General features: G+C 37.0%; 1 protein-coding gene across 1 annotated transcript in view; it reads left to right on the forward strand.

Annotated features, from left to right (window-relative positions):
• CCDC7 (coiled-coil domain containing 7) overlaps nucleotides 1-16,148 on the forward strand; it is a 336,376-nt gene that overhangs the window by 4,449 nt on the left and 315,779 nt on the right. The gene's annotated exons all lie outside the window — the stretch shown is intronic.

Here is a 16,148-nt window from a genome sequence, read left to right on the forward strand (position 1 = left end):
ATCCATGAACCCAGTATATTTCTCCATTTGACTGATTTCTTTGTCTTGTTTCTTTCATCAGCATTTTGCAGTTTTCATCATACAGATCCTATACAAGATTTGTTAGATTTATACATTAATATTTCATGGTTTTGGATCTTTTTTTTTTTTTTTTTTTGCTTTTTAGGGCCTCACATGTGGCATATGGAAGTTCCCAGGCTAGGGTTTGAATCAGAACTGCAGCTGCTGGCCTCTGCCACAGACACAGCAACATGGGATCTGACAGCCCCATCCGTGATTAATACCACAGCTCACGACAATGCTGGATCCTTAATCCACTGAGCAGTGTCAGGGATTGAACCCACATTGTCATGGATATTAGTCAGGTTCATTACTGCTGAGCCACAATGGGAACTCCTGGAATGATTTTTAATGGCATTATGGTTTTTAAAATTTTCTTATTTTTTAAAATGTTTATAATGATTTTTATTTTTTCCATTATGGTCGGTTTACAGGGTTCTGTCAATTTCTACTGTACAGCAAAGTAACCCAGTCACACATATATATACATTCTTTTTCTCATATTATCCTTCATCATGTTCCATCATAAGTGACTATACAGCAGGATCTCATTGCTTATCCATTCCAAAGGCAATAGTTTGCATCTATTAACCCCAGATTCCCAGTCCATCCCACTCCCTCCCCCTCGGCAACCACAAGTCTTTTCTCCAAGTCCATGAGTTTCTTTTCTGTGGAAAGGTTACTTTGTGCTATATTTTAGATTCCATATATGTGATATCATATGGTGTTTGGCTTTCTCTTTCTGACTTACTTCACTTAGGATGAGAGTCTCTAGTTCCATCCATGTTGCTGCAAATGGCAATATTTTGTTCTTTTTTTATGGCTGAGTAGTATTCCATTGTGCATATATACCACATCTTCTTAATCCATTCATCTGTCATTTAGGTTGTTTCCATGTCTTGGCTATTGTGGATAGTGCTGCAGTGAACGTAAAGGTGCATGTATCTTTTTCAAGGAAAGTTTTGTCTGGATATATGCTCAAGAGTGGGATTGCTGGGTCATATGGTAGTTGTATATTTAGTTTTCTGAGGTACCCTCCATACCGTTTTCCATGGTGGTTGTATCAACTTACATTCGCACTAACAGTGTAGCAGGGTACCCTTTTCTCCACATCCTCTCAAGCATTTGTTATTTGTTGACCTGCTAATGATGGCCATTCTGAATGGTGTGAGATGGTACCTCATAGTAGTTTTGATTTGTATGTCTCTAATAATTAGTGATGTTGAAAATTTTTTCATGTGCCTGTTGGCCTTCTGTATATCTTTGGAGAAATGTCTATTCAAGTCTTCTGCCCATTTTTCAATTGGGTTGTTGGCTTTTCTTCTTTTGAGTTCTATAAGTTGTTTGTATATTTTAGAGATTAAGCCCTGTCAGTTGCATCATTTGAAACTATTTTTTCCCATTCTGTAGGTTGTCTTTTTGAGTTTTTTAAAATGCTTTTTTCTTTGCTGTGCAGAAGCTTGTCAGTGTGATTAGGTCCCATTGGTTTATTTTTGCTCTTATTTCTGTTGCTTTGGGAGACTGACCTGAGAAAATATTCATAAGGTTGATGTCAGAGAATGTTTTGCCTATGTTATATTCTAGGAGTTGATGGCATCTTGTCTTACATTTAAGTCTTTAAGCCAGTTTGTGTTTATTTTGTGCATGGTGTGAGGGTATGTTCTAGTTTCATTGACTTGCATGCAGCTGTCCAGTTTTCCTAGCAATGCTTACTGAAAAGACTGTCTTTTCCACATTTTATATTCTTACCTTCTTTGTCAAAGATTGATTGGCCATAGGTGTCTGGATTTATTTCTGGGTTCTCTATTCTGTTCCATTGGTCTATATGTCTGTTTTGGTACCAGTCCCACACTGTCTTGATGACTGTGGCTTTGTAATATTGCCTGAAGTCTGGGAGAGTGATGCCTCCTGCTTGGTTTTTGTTGCTTGGACAATTCTGGGTCTTTTGTGGCTCCATATAAATTTTTGGATTGTCTGTTCTAGATCTGTGAAAAATGTCATGGTTAATTTGATAGGGATTGCACTGAATCTTTAGATTGCTTTGGGTAGTATAGCCATTTTTACAGTATTAATTCTTCCAACCCAGGAGCATGGCATATCTTTCCATTTCTTTGAATCCTCTTTAATTTCCTTGATTAATGTTTTCTAGTTCTCAGCATATAAGTCTTTCACTTCCTTGGTCAGGTTTATTCCTAGGTATTTAATTTTTGGGGGTTTGATTTTAAAAGCTATTGTGTTTTTGTATTCGTTTTCTAATGTTTCATTGTTATTATACAGAAATGTGACTGATTTCTGAATGTTAGTCTTATATCCTGCTGCTTTTCTGAATTCATTGATCAGTTCCAGTAGTTTTTGTGTGGAATCTTTAGGGTTTTCTATATATGGTATCATGTCATCTGCATATAGTGACAGTTTTACCTCTTCTCTTCCCATTTGGATACATTTTATTTCTTTTGTTTGTCTGATTGTTGTGGCTAGGATTTCTAATACTATGTTGAATAAAAGTGGTGAGAGAGGGCAACCTGGTCTTGTTCCAGACTTTAGTGGGATGGCTTTCAACTTTTCTCCATTGAGTATTATATTTGCTGTGTGTTTTTCATAAATGGCTTTTACTATGTTACGGTATGTTTCCTCTCCACCCATTTGGGTATCATGAATGGATGTTGGACTTTGTCAAATGCTTTTTCTGCATCTATTGAGATAATCATGTGGTTTTCGACTTTTATTTTGTTAATGTGGTGTATGACATTGATTGATTTGCATTTGCTGAACCATCCTTGTGAACCTGGGATGAATCCCACTCGGTCGTGGTGTACGATCTTTTTTATATGCTTTTCGATTCAGTTGGCTAAAATTTTGTTGAGAATTTCTGTGTCTACATTCATCAACGATATTGGCCTATAATTTTCTTTTTTGGTATTATCTTTGTCTCATTTTGGTATTAGGGTAATGGTGGCTTCATAGGATGTCTTTGGGAGTGTTTCTTCTTCTTCAATCTTTTGAAAAAGTTTAAGAAGGGTGGATATAAGCTCCTCTTTGTATGTTTGGTAGAATTTGCCCATGAAGCCATCTGATCCTGGACTTTTGTTTGTAGGGAGTGTTTTTATTACCAGTTCAATTTTATTTCTAGTGATTGGTCTGTTCAGTTGATCTTTTTCTTCTTGATTCAGTTTTGGTGGGCTGTAAGTCTCTAGAATGTTGTCCATTTCTTCTAGGTTGTAAAATTTGTTGGTGTATACAATAATGGTAGGAGACTTTAACACCCTACTCACATCAATGGACAGGTCCTCTATAGAGAAAATCAGTAAAGCAACAGAGATCCTAAATTATGCAATAGAAAAGTTAGACATCATTGACATTTTCAGGACATCACATCTAAAAAAATCAGAATATATATTCTTTACCAAGTGAATATGGAATATTCTCAAGGATTGACCACATACAGGGTTACAGAACTAACCTTAACAAATTTTAGAGTGTAATATCTTCTCTCACTACAATGGCATGAAACTAGAAATCAACCACAGGAAAAGAAATGAGAAAGAACTGACTACATGGAGACTAAACAATATGCTACTAAAAAACTAATTGGCCAATGAGGAAATCAAAAAGGAAATTAAAAAATACCTGGAGACAAATGATAATGAAGACACAACCATTCAAAATCTATGGGATGCTGCAAAAGCAGTGCTTAAAGGGAAGGTCATCGTGATACATGTCTTCCTCAAAAAAGAAGGAAAATCTCAAATCAACGACTTAACCCACCATCTAAATGAATTAGAAAAAGAAGAGCAAAACAAACCTAAAGTCAGCAGAAGAAAGGAAATCATAAAGATCAGAGAGGAAATCAATAAAGTAGAGATTTAAAAAAACAATTAAAAAAATCAATAAAACCAAGAGTTGGTTCTTTGAAAAGATAAAGGAAATTGACAAACCTCTGGCCGGATTCACCAAGAAGAGGAGAGAAAAAAACCCAAATAAAATGAGAAATGAAAAAGGAGATATCTCAGTGCATACTGCAGAAATATGAAAAACCATAAGAGAAATATGAAAAACCATAAGAGAAAAAACCCAAATAAAATGAGAAATGAAAAAGGAGATATCTCAGTGCATACTGCAGAAATATGAAAAACCATAAGAGAATACTATGAACAGTGGCATTGTTTTTAATTTTGATTTCTACTTTGTTACTAGTACATAGAAATATGATTGATTTTTGTGTGTTGCTCTTACATCTTGCAACCTTGCTCAATGTACTTTTTCATTCTAGGAGTTTTTCTGTAGATATTTTGGGTTTTGTACATACACAGTTATGTCATCTTCAAATAAAGACAATTTTATTTCTTTTTGCCTAATCTGAATGCTTTTTATTTCCTTCTCTTGACTAATTGTGCTGGCTTTGGTTTTCACCATTATATTTAATAATAGTGATTAGAACTGACATACTTAACTCATTCTGACTGCTGTTTCCAGACATGTATGGGAGTTTACTTCCCTACTTGGCTCCACCAGTACCACTCTTGCAGGTACTACTGCCTCTCCACCCACTCTCCACTTAGCCCTACTGAGGGAAACAGAGGGCCAGCTTTCACTGCCACATTATTTTTCACCCCTTTTTACACATAGTGTGTTGGTGTAGCTTTTTTCTTGGTGTTTGGCTTAAGTAGGATGGTTATTGTTTAAAGGTTTTGTGTTATGGTAGAGTCCTTTGGCTTTTCTGGGGGCTTTTTGTGGGGTCTGGGCTTCATGACACAGCAGGCTGCAGGCTGTTCCTCTGCCCCATCCATTTTATATGTAGAAAAAGAGAAAACCCAAGGAATTCATGTATTCAAGTCCTGAGATCTCTGCCTTTCTCTTTCCACCTTTCAGAATTTTCCTGTGTTTATTCATTGTGTTATGCCTATGGTGTTTTAGTTGTAAGAGGGAGGATTGGAGAAATGAGACTGGTCCATCACGGACAGAACTGGAAGTCCAAAACAATTTTTGTTTTTGACATAGTGCTATGTTCTGATGTCTAATTTGTCTGATATTAACTTTCTTATTATTAGTCATTGCATGTTACATCTTCTTTGAGACTTTTACTTCCAAGCTGTCTATTACTATATGTTTACTATTTCTTTGAAATGCATATATTTGAATCTTGCATTGTTATTCAGTCTGATAATCTCTGTCTTTTAATTGATGTGTTTAGTTCATTTACATTTATTTCATATAATTTAATGTTTGTCATGTAATTATAATAAATTTTAATGCAATAATGTGAATTAAGTCTATTATCTTGCTCTTTTCTTTGTTTTCGCCCCATATGTTCTTTGCTCCTTTACTCTTTTCTGTTTTATTTTTTTATTTTGCATTAATTATGCATTTTTAGCATTTTTTAAGCTGTGCTTTTTTTCGTGCATGCTTTAGGATTCAATATGTATTTTAAACATATCACAGTCTATCTTATTTATTTATTTATTTTTGACCCCCCACTTGTGGCATATGGAAGTTATTGGGTCAAGGATCGAACCTGTACCACAACAGTGACCCAAGCCACAGCAGTGACAATGCTGAATCCTTAACCACTAGGCCACCAGGAAATTTCTTATAGTCTATCTAGAATTAATATTATACTACTTCATTTCTAATGTAAGAACCTTAGAGCAGTATAATTCCATTTACCTAACTTAACATTTTTTGTTACAGTATTTACTCTTGTTTTCCCCCTGTTTTAAAGATTTTCTCTTCAGATTTCAACAGTTTGCCAAGATATGCATAGGTGATATTTTCTGTATATTTATTCTGCTTGGAGTCCATCAAGCTGAATCTTTGACTTGATGTTTTTCATCACTTTGGAAAATTTCCATTCATTATTTCTTCAGGTTGTTTACTGCCTCCCTTCTCCTTTTTATAAGATTGCAATTATACATGTTAGACTGCCTTATGCTGTGTAAGAAGTCACTTATATTCTATTCATTTACCTCAGTGTTTCCTCTTTCTATGCTTCAGTTTGGAGAATATATATTACACTGTCTTCAAGTCACCAGTCACTTCTGTGGTGTCTGAGCTGCTGTTAAATCCTATCCAATTAAATTTTTATTTCAAATAGTACAATATTCACATTTAGGATGATCTTTTGGTTTCTTCGTAGGGGTTTCATATTTCTCCTATCAGAGCTGGTTACATCTCTTCACTAGTATATATGTCTTTTCTTGCAATTTTTTTTTTCTGCACTTGTGGCATATGAAAGTTCTTGGGCCAGGGATAAAATCCAAGCTGCAGCTGCTGCCTATGCAATAGCTATGGCAATACCAGATCCTTAACCCACTGTGCCAGGCTGGATATCAAATGCATGCTGCTGCAGAGACATGCTGGATGTTTAACCCACTACAACACAGCAGGAGCTTCCTGCAAAATCTTTTATCAGTAATAGAGTTTTAAAAATTTCTTGTCTGCTAATTGCAATAAATGGGTTATCACTGTGTTTGCCTTACTATTTTTTCTTTTCATTGTAGATTATATTTTCCTTGTTCTTCATATGTTTTGTAATTTTTTTTAAAGGCCACACCCATGGCATATGGAAGTTCCCAGGCTAGGGGTTGCATCGGAGCTGCAGCTGCTGGTCTATGCCACATCTGTGACCTATACTGCAGGTCATGGCAATGCAAGATCCTTAACCCACTGAGTGAGTCCAGGGATCAAACCCACATCCTGATGGTTACTAGTCATTTTTGTTACTGCTGAGCCACAATGGGAACTCCCTGTTTTGTAATTTTTAAAATTGGATCCCAAGTATTGTATTTAGAACATTGGAAATTGTGGTACATATTTTGTAGAGAATGCTTGCCCTTTCCATTCTGGAATTTAGGATGAAGGGCTAACCATTCCCCTTACGTCAATAGTTGAGCAGAAACTGATCTGTGTGTTTAATTAGGTTGAGTTCTTGTCTGATTTGCCTAATCCGTAATCTCTCTTATTGCTGCTTCTTCAGGGAAGCTGATTTCTTTGATCTTACCAGTATTTTAGCTGGCAGGAGTTCAAACTTCAATTTTTTTGTCTTTTTAGGGCTATATCCGTGGCATATGGAGTTTCCCAGGCTAGGGGTTGAATCAGAGCTGTAGCTGCTGGCATAACACCATAGCCACAGCAATGCCGGAAACAAGCTGTACCTGCGGCCTACACTATAGTGCATGGCAATGCCGATCCTTAATCTACTGAGTGAGGCCAGGTGTCAAACCTGTGTCCTCATGGATGATAGATTCATTTACATTGAGCTGCAGTGGGAACTCCTAGACTTCAGTTTTAAATAGTTTTGGTTCAATCCTGGCAGAGCTTGAAAATACATTACCATGAAAACATATAGTATGAGATCTCTCTGCCTTATTATTATTTTTTTTTTTAATTTATGGCCATACCTGTGACATTCAGAAGTTCCCAGGCCAGGAGTCAAATCCAAGCCACAGCTACCACCTGTGCCACAGATGCAGATACAAAGATCCTTTACCCACTGCTCTGGGCCAGGGATCAAACCTGTGCTTCACAGTGACCTGTGCCACTGCAGTCATGTTCTTTAACCCACAATGCTACACTAAGAACTCCTGAGATCTCTCTGCCTTTTATGCCTCCTTTTTTTATGGTTGTGTAACTGCCACTGTAATTAAACAATGAAACATCATCATCATCCCAAAAAACTCTGTATGTGCATTTACAGTCAATTCTCTCCTCCTACTGTAGCTCCAGACTCCAGATCTGTCATTGTAGTTTTTCCTTTTCTAGAATTTCATCTGAATAGAATCATTCATTACATAACCTTATTTTTTGGTTTCTTCCTCTCCCTCACATTTATTTATTGTTTGTAGACTTTTCAGTGATGGCTGGTGTAAGGTGGAACCTCATACTAGTTTTGATTTGCATTTCTCTAATAATTAGTGCTGTCGAACATCATTTCATGTGTTTTTTTGGCCATCTGTATGTCTTCTTTGAAGAAATGTCTGCACATTTGTTGGTTTTCTGTCTGGATGATCTGTCCATTGCTCTAAGTGAGGTGTTGAAATCCCCCACTATTGATTGTGTTATCTTCAATTTCTTCTTTAAGGCTGTTAGCAGTTGCTTTATATGTTGAGGTAATCCTATGTTGGGTGCATATATATTTACAATTGTTATTTCATCTTCTTGGATTGATCCTTTGATCATTATGTAATGTCCTTTGTTTTTCATAACATTCTTTAAGGTCTGTTTTCTCTGATACAAGTATTGCTACTCTAGCTTTCTTTTGATTTCCATTTTCATGGAATGTTTTCTTCCATCCTCTTACTTTCAATTTGTTTGTGTCTCTAGAACTGAAGTGGGTTTCTTGAAGACAGCATTTATATGGGTCTTATTTTTGTATCCATGGTTGGGATATTTAGTCCATTTACATTTAAGGTAATTATTATTATTTTTTGTCTTTTTAGGGTCACAGTTGTGGCACATGGAGGTTCCCAGGCTAGGGGTTGAATCAGAGCTATAGCTGCTGGCCTAGGCCACAGCCACAGCAACGCCAAATCTGAGCTGCGTCTGCAACCTGTACCACAGCTCATGGCAATGCCAGATGCTTAACCCACTGAGCAAGGCCAGGGATCGAACCCACAACCTCATGGATCCTAGTCAGGTTCATTACCACTGAGCCACAATAGGAACTCCTACATTTAAGTAATTATTGGGTTGTATGCTCTTATTGCCATTTTGTTAATCATTTCGGATTTGTTTTTGTTGGTCTTTTTTCCTCCCTTCTCTTGTTCTCTTGTGGGTTGATGACTGTTTTTAGTGTTGTGTGTGGATTGCTTTTTATTATTGCTTTTTGCTTATTTCTTATCTGTGTGTATATCTGTTATAGATTTTTGGTTATAGTTACCATGAAGCTTTGATATAATTATATATATACAAGATTGTTTTAAGTTTCTGGTCTCAACTGCAAATGGATCTCCAGTATCCTGCATTTGTACCTGCCTGTTGGTAGCATACTTGTGTATGGAAGATTTTCTACCTTTACTTTATGTAAACCTTTACTGGTGAGCCTTGTCATTTGTAATTTTTTTTTGTTTCTAGTTGTGGCCTTTTCCACCTAGAGAAGTTCCTTCAGTATTTGTTGTAAAGCTTGTTAAGTGGTGCTCAGTCTTCTTAGCTTTTGCCTGTCTGTAAAGCTTTTGATTTCTCCTTCAAATCTGAATGAGAGCGTTGGTGGGTAGAGTAATCTTGGTTGGAGGTTTTTTCCTTTCATCACTTTAAGTGTATCGTGCCACTCTCTTCTGGCCTGCAGAGTTTCTGCTGAAAAATCTGCTGATAACCTTATTGGGTTCCCTTGTATGTTATTTGTTTCTCTTCCCTAGCTCCTTTCAGTATTTTCTCTTAGTCTTTAACTTTGGTCAGTTTGATTAATATGTGTCTTGGGGTGTTTTTCCTTTGCTTTATTTTATATGGTATTTGTTGTGCTTCCTGACTTTGAGTGAGTGATTCCTTTCCTATGTTAGGGTTGTTTTCAGCCGTTATCTCTTCACATATTCTCTCCTGCCCTTTCTCTCTCTCTCTTATCCTTCTGGCACCCCTATAATGCACATATTGGTGCATTTAGAATTGTCCCAGAGTTCTCCTAGGCTGTCTTTATTTTTTTTCAAACTTTTTTCTTTTTTCTGTTTCACAGCAGTGATTTCTACCAGTCTATCTTCCACCTTGTTCTTGTGCCTCCTTTATTCTGGTGTTGATTCCTTCTAGTTAATTTTTTATTTTAGTTATTGTATTTTATGTATCTGTTTGCTTAATCTTTAAATTTTCTATTTCTTTGTTCAGTGTTTCTTGTAATTTATCAATCTTTGCCTCCATTTTATTTCCAAGATCTTCAATCGTCTTTACTATTATCAGTCTAAAGTCTTTTTCATGGAAGTTCAATTAGCTGTTTTTCTGGGGGGTTTTTTCCTTGTTTTTTTTTTTTTTTAATTTGGATCATAATTTTCTCCCTTTTTATTTTATAGAGCTTTTTTGAGTGGTCTCCTTTTTTCAGGCAATAGGATTGTAGACTCTCTTACTTCTGATGTCTGCTCCTTTGTGGCTGAAGTTGGTACAGGGGCTTGCTGCAGAGACTTCCTGATGAAAGGGACTGGTGCCTGCCCACAGGAGGCGGAGCTGGTTCTTATCCCTCTGATGGGGCTTTGTCTCTGGGTGGCTGTATGCCTAGAAGGTCTTTAGGCAGCCTGTTTGCTTATGGTTGGGGCTGTGTTCCCACCTAGTTTGTTGTTTGGCCTGGGGCTTCTTAGCCCTGATGGGTGGGGCCAGATTTTTCCAAAATGGCCACATCCAGGGGAGTTCATGCTGATGATAATTCCTGAGACCTTTGCTTCCAATGTCCTTCCCCTACAATGAGCCACAGTCACCCACTGTTTTCCCAGGAGAGCCTCCAAGATCCACAGGTAGGTCTGACCCAGATTTTTATGGAGTCTCAGTTTTGCCCTGGGACCCAGTGCACATGAAAACCTGTGTGCACCCTTCAAGAGTGGAGTCTCTGTAGTCCCCATTTCTGTGGAGCTCCTGCGCACCAGCCCTGCTGGCCCTTCAATGCCAAATGCCCCAGGGTCTCCTCCTCCTCCCAATGCCAGACCCCAGGTGTGGGAACCTGCCATGGGGCTTGGAACTCTTACTTCTGTGGGTGAGCCTTTCCAGTCTGTGGGTTGCCCACCATGTGGGTATGGGATTGCTTATATCATGTAGGCACTTCTCCTACCTTCTTTTTTTTTTTTTTTTTTTTTTTTGTCTTTTTGCTATTTCTTTGGGCCGCTTCCGCGGCATATGGAGGTTCCCAGGCCAGGGGTCGAATCGGAGCTGTAGCCACTGGCCTATGCCAGAGCCACAGCAACGCAGGATCCGAGCCGCGTCTGCAACCTACACCACAGCTCACGGCAACGCCGGATCGTTAACCCACTGAGCAAGGGCAGGGACCGAACCCACAACCTCATGGTTCCTAGTCGGATTCGTTAACCACTGTGCCACGACGGGAACTCCTCTCCTACCTTCTAAGTGTGGCTTCTTTATCTTTTTGTGTAGGGTATCTTTTTTGGTAGTTTCCAGTCTATTTTGTTGACCATTGTTCAGCAGTTGCTTGTATGTTATTGGTTTCATGAGAGAAGATGAGCTCCAGTCCTTCTATTCCACCATCTTAATCCCATCTCTATTTTGTGTGCAGACCTTTTAAAGATGGCTATTCTGACTGGCATGAAGAGATACCTCTCACTATAGTTTTGATTTGCATTCCTCATAATTAATGATATTGAGCATCTTTTTATGTACCTGTTGGTTATCTGTATGTCTTCCTTGGAGAAATGTCTGTTTAGGTCTTCTGCTATTTAAAAAAAAAATTTATTTTTTTGCTTTTTTTAGGGCCGTAACTATGGCATTTGGAGGTTCCCAGGTTAGGGGTCTAATTGGAGCTACAGCTGCTGGCCTACACCACAGCCACAGGTCTTCTGCTATTTTTTGATTAGGTTGCTTGCTTTTTTTGATATTGAACTGTATGAGCTGTTTGTGTATTTTGGAAATTAATCCCTTGTTGGTAGCATCATTTTCAGATATTATCTCCCAGTCATAGGTTGTCTTTTTGTTTTATGTTTGTTGTGAATATCTTTCCATATGATTGTGTCATCTTCAGTTTATTTTATCAGCATCTTAGAGCTTTCAGAGGACAGGTCTTTTGCCTCCTTAGGTAGGTTTTTTCCCTATGTATTTTATTCTTTTTGATGCTCTGATAAATGGAATTGTTTCCTAACTTCTCTTTCTGATATTTTGTAGTTAGTGTATAGAAATGCAGTGGATTTCTGTATAAAAAATTTATATCTTACAACTTTATTGAATTCATCCATGAGCTCTAGTAGTTTTCCAGTAGTGTCTTTAGGATTTTTTATGTGTAGAATAATGTTATCTGCAGACAGCAACAGTTTTACTTTTTTTTTCCAATTTAGATTCCTTTCCTTTTTCTCCTCTGATTGCTGTGGCTAAGAATTCCAAAACTATGTTGAATAGAAGTAGCAGATGGGCATCCTTATATTGTTCTTGATCTTGGAGGAAATTTAGCTTTTCACTTGTGAATATAATCTTAGCCAAGGGTTTGTCATATATGGCTTATATTACGTTGAGGTTTGTTCTTGTTCCATCTATGCCCACTTTTAAAGAGTTTTTATCATAAATGGATGTTGAATTGTATCAAAAGCTTTTTCTGCATCTTTTGAGATGATCACTTGATTTTTATTCTTCAATTAGTTAATGTGGTGTATCAAACTAATTGATTTATGGATACTGAACTTTTGTCCTTGGAATAAATCCCACTTCATCACAGTGTATGATCTTTTTAATGCGTTGTTGGAGTTGGTTTGCTAGCATTTTGTTGAGGATTTTTGCATCTACACTCTCCAGTGATATTGGCCTGTAGTGTTGTTTTTTGTGTAATATCTTTGTCTGATTTTGATGTCAGGGTGATGGTGGCCTCATAGAATGAGTTTTGGAGTGTTCCTTCCTCTGCAAATTTTAAGAATAGTTTCAGAAGGATAGGTTTTAACTCTTCTCTAAACGTTTGGTAGAATTCACTTGTGAAGCCATCTTGTGGTGGACTTTGGTTTGCTAGGAATTTTTAAATTACCATTTCATTTTCAGTACCGGTAATTTAACTGTTCATTTTTTCTATTTTTCCTGGTTCAGTCTTGGGAGGTTATACCTTTCCAAGGATTTGTTAATTTCTTCTAGGTCATCCATTTTATTGGTGTATAGCTGCTTATAGTAGTCTCTTATGATCCTTTGTATTTTTGTAGTGTCATTTGTTTCTTCTTTTTCACTTCCGATTTTATTGATTTGGGCCCTCTTTTTTTCTTAATGAATCTGACTAAAGGCTTATCAGTTTTCTTTATCTTTTCAAAGAACCAACTTTTTGTTTCATTTGTCTTTTCTGTTGTTTTTTAGTCTTTATTTCATTTATTTCTGCTCTGATCTTTACGATTTCTTTTCTTCTGGTAACTTTGGGTTTTGTTTGTTCTTTCTCAGGTTGCTATAGGTGTAAAGTTAGGTTGGTTATTTGAGACTTTTCTTACTTCCTCAGGTAAACTTGAATCACTATAAACTTTCTTCTTAGAACAACTTTTGCTGTATCCCATAGGTTTTGGATCATGGTGTTTTCATTTGTCTCTACTATTTTTTTTATTTACTCTTTGATTCCTTCAGTTTAGCCTCCATGTCTTTGTGTTTTTTATAGTTTCCTTCCTTATGGTTGATTTCTAGCCTCATAGTTGGAAATGATCCTTGATATTATTTCAGTTATATTAAATTTATCAAAGTTGGTTTTGTGGACCAGAATGTTCCATGTGCACTTGAAAAGAATGTGTATTCTGCTGCTTTGGGGTGAAATGCTCTGTAAGTATAAATTAAGTTCATCTGGTCTACTGCGTCTTGTAAGTCCTGTGTTTTCCTTATGCATTTTCTGTCTAGATGACCTGTCCATTGATGTAAATGTGGTGTTAAAGTCCAGCACTGTTATTTTGTTATTTTCAATTTATCCTTTTATATCTGCTAACATTCGCCTTATATATTGAGGTGCTCCTATGTTGGGTGCATGTATATTTACAATTGTTATACTTTCTTCTTGGGTTGATTTTTTTTGTCATTAGGTAGTGTCCTTTGTCTCTCATAACAGATTTATTTTAAAGTCTACTTTGTTGTATATAAGTATTGCTACTCTGGCTTTCTTTTGATTTATTTCCATTTGTGTGGATTACCTTTTTCCATCACCTCATTTTCAGTGTCTCTAGGTCTAAAGTGAGTTTCTAGTAGGCAGCATGTCTACAGATCCTGTTTTCGTATTCCTTTAGCCAGTCCCTGTCTTTTGGTTGGAGAATTTAATCTGTTTACATTTATATATGTTCCTATTGCCTTTATGTTAATTGTTTTGGATTTGTTTTTGTAGGTTTTTTTTCCCCTTTGTTTTGTTTTCTTCTCTTGTGTTTGGAGGACCATCTTTAGTGTTAATGTTTGAATTCCTTTTTTTTGTGTGTATATTATCTAATATAACTTTTTTTTTGCAGTTACCATGAAGTTTTTGTATAGTTCTCTCTCCCCCTCTTTCTGTGTGTGGTGTGTGTGTGTGTGTATATATATGTATGTATATATGTATGTATATATGTGTTTGTGTATATATACATATGTATGTATATATGTGTACATATATATGCATGCTTGTTTTAAGAATATGATTTTTGTGATTTTGGTATGCTTCTGAGAGGAGGTGACCTAGGGTCCTTCTACTCTGCCATCTTGGCTGCTCTCCTCAGCTGGTTTTCCCTCTGTATTTTGTTTGTCAATGGCAGTGCTGCTTTTTGATTGCACATATTAGCCCAAGCCCTCTCCTCCACCACACCCCCTCTAGGTATGGATATAGCCTTGGTTATTTGCTCATCTTCAAAGAGGTCGTACTGTGGAATTCACTTCATCATGTGTTCTTTGTGTTCTCTCCATTTTGCTATCAAGGAAAGCATGATAGATATTTATTTTATATATTTTTTCTTTTGGGGATCTTAACACTAGGGTGAAGGCCTCTCATGTCTTTTTATATCCTAATCATAAGTGACACTTTTTCCTTTTTTTTTTTTTTTTTTTTTTTTTTTTTGCTTTTTAGGGCTGCACTTGCAGTATATGGAAGTTCCCAGGCTAGGGATTGAATTGCAGATACAGCTGTCACCACAGCCACAGCAAAAGCAGATCCGAGCCACATCTGTGACCTATACCACAGCCCACAGCAAAGCTTGATTCTTAACCTACTGAGTGGGGCCAGGGATTGAACCTATGTCCTCATGGATATCAGTTGGGTTCGTTACCACCGAGCCACAATGAGAACTCCCTTGCCACTCTTTTAAGAATCTTTTTTTTCCTCTTTTTATGGCTATACCTGTGGCATATGGAAGTTCTTGGGCCAGGAGTCGAATATGAGCTGCAGCTGCAGCCTACACCACAGCCATGAGAACACCAGATCTGAGCCACATCTTCAGCCTACGCTGCAGCTTTTGGTAATACCGGATCCTTAACCTGCTGAGCTAGGTCAGGGATCAAACCTGCATCCTCACAGAGACAATGTTGGGTCCTTAACCTGCTGAGCCACAATGGGAACTCCCTCTTTTAAGGATTTTTTAGCATGCTCCCCAATAATTTCTTTTTGTTTCATTGGTCTTACTGGGATGGATGACTACCCTGGAAAGGTAGCCATTAAGGAGGCTGGGAAATTTTACTCTTATTATCAATATGATTATCTGTGCACATTACCCTTCCCAACATATTAAGAAAGAAACGAAGGATCAATATAGGATAAGCAACTAATAGTCTCTATTATAAAGATATTCTGGTTGTCCCATAATACTACTGTTAAAATTTTTGAGGATTTTGATATCTATGTAGAAGATCTTTCCAAATATCTGGCATTATAATTTGTTGAGTTTTTTCCCTGAATGATCTTGTCTTCTTTCCTGCCTCATCCAGTAACTGACAAGGTGGTATCTTCTCTCTTTGTCATAGCTGTTAACTAACTTCCATAATTTAAATTTTCAGTCATCTTAGTCTTTGGCCTCTGTCTCCTATATTTCCTATTCAGTCTGTCTATCCAAAGTCCTTTGAATGCATTGGTAACACTAATCCATTGGTCATACTCCTTTTTACTGTCCAAAATCTCGTGTTCTTTCTTTTCTCGCTTAAATTTCATGGTCTACTATTATTTTTGCTCCTTTGCATATGTACTTATGTTTCTTGCCCTGTCCTGCTTTATTGATATTATTTTGTTACACTGTAACCATGCTCAAATTGATTTTCATCTTCTATTTGTGACACCTGAATGTGGGGAGAAGAAAATCCCAAAGTATGCTAATGGTATTACTTTATATTTATTATTGGTAACTCCAGTTAATTTATTTTCCCCCTTTCCTGAATGACTAGTTTCCCTGCCTCTCCTATATGATTATAGGTATTTGCCATGATAAAAATGTGTGAACCTTTGTATTTTGAATGTAATGTTGAGGGAACATATGAGAATTCTAATTATATGTGAGCGTCTGAGA

The sequence above is a fragment of the Sus scrofa genome, chromosome 10 (assembly GCF_054392235.1).
Source record: "Sus scrofa isolate SSC_HxYL_T2T_F1_AM1 chromosome 10, Sscrofa_HxYL_maternal_Yorkshire_Landrace_v2.0, whole genome shotgun sequence".
Classification (NCBI taxonomy): Eukaryota; Metazoa; Chordata; class Mammalia; order Artiodactyla; family Suidae; genus Sus; species Sus scrofa.